Source organism: Grammomys surdaster, unplaced genomic scaffold, assembly GCF_004785775.1.
Source record: "Grammomys surdaster isolate TR1022 unplaced genomic scaffold, NIH_TR_1.0 842, whole genome shotgun sequence".
NCBI classification, from domain to species: Eukaryota; Metazoa; Chordata; class Mammalia; order Rodentia; family Muridae; genus Grammomys; species Grammomys surdaster.
The window spans coordinates 75,177-76,639 of record NW_021605261.1 but is presented as its reverse complement, the minus strand read 5'-3'; the positions used below and the strand labels follow the sequence as shown (position 1 = coordinate 76,639).

General features: G+C 49.9%; 1 pseudogene; it reads right to left on the bottom strand.

Annotated features, from left to right (window-relative positions):
* Positions 1-821: 821 nt before the first annotated feature.
* Positions 822-1,463, bottom strand: part of LOC114634046 — a 23,717-nt pseudogene continuing 23,075 nt past the window's right edge.

Below are 1,463 nucleotides of genomic sequence, written 5' to 3'. Positions count from 1 at the left end.
TTATCACGTAGCATAACACCTCCATGCAAATAAGGCATCCCCAAGCCCTCAAGCAAAGCCAATAGAGGTTACCTGTTCTTCTCCCCCACCCCCCCGCCCAAACTGTATATATAACCCCAGAGCTGAAAGTAAAGAGCTGCTGCTGTGCGGTGTAAGATCTCCTGCTGTCCTGCTGTCGGAGTGCTTTCCTGATCCCTTGCCAGTCGCTGACTATCCTGCGCATTTCAAAGGACAACTCTCCTCTCTCCTCTCTTCTCAGCTGGAAGCGCGAACTGAGAGGGCTGAAACACTTTTCTTCTGTGGGCTCTCATGAGCTACCCCCAGAAAGAGAGAACTAAAAGAGTCGATAACACTCTCTTGATTTTGGAGACTGGGACGGAGGTCCCGCTCTGCGCGACTGGAAGGCGTGCTCGTGCTGTGCCCTAGTTCACAGCCGCACTCTCCTTCATTGCCGCTGCCGCCACTCTGCCTCTGAGGTTTTCGGGCCGACCAGAGGCTGCAGCAGAGCACGAGCTGGAGCCCCGCCATCCTGCCGCTGCCGAAGGCTCTGGGCTGGCCTGCCCCCGCAGGCCCAGCCTGGAGTGGACGCCAGCCACCGCCGACCTCGGTACCCTGCAGCAGTTCCATCAGCCGCTCTCTTCCTGCCCGGGCAGTCTGTGACTGCCTCTGCCACCCCGCCAGCCACCGCAGCCCAAGTGCCCTGCAGCAGTCCCTCCAGCAGCCCCTCCAGCCTCTCTCCCGGGTCTTGTGGCACTTCTGTTCGCCCTAGCATGCCCGCCTGCAATCCCTAGGCGCGAGCAGTGTCTGACACCTTTGGGTTTTCAAAGTGTATAGTCATGTGCATAGGCTTTGCCACATTGACAACATTCATAAGGTTTCTCTCCAGAATGTGTTCTTTTATGTATTTGAAAATAATTGTGAACCCCAAAGGCCTTACCACATTATCAGGGTTCTCTCCAGTATAAATTCTTTCCTGATTCTGAAAAGTAGAGAAAACTGCACAGGCTTTTCCACATTTCTTGCATTCATAGGGTTTCTCTCAAGTATGTGTTCTTTCATGTTTATAGAGATTACCCTGTTGTGAAAAGGCTTTACCACACTGATAACATTCATAACGTTTCTCCCCAGTATGTGTCCTTTTATGTTTTTTGAGATGAATGTGTTGTGAAAAGGCTTTACCACATTCATTACATTCATAGGGTTTCTCTCCAGAATGTGTCCTTTTATGTATTTTGAGACTACGGTGTTGTGAAAACGCTTTGCCACATTCCTTACATTCATAGGGTTTCTCTCCAGAATGTGTTCTTTTATGCATTTGGAGACTACTGTGTCGTGCAAAGGTTTTGCCACATTCATTACATTCATAGGGTTTCTCTCCAGAATGTGTCCTTTCATGGTTTTGAAGATGAATTTTTCGTGAAAAGGCTTTACCACATTCACTACACTCATAGGGTTTCTCTCCA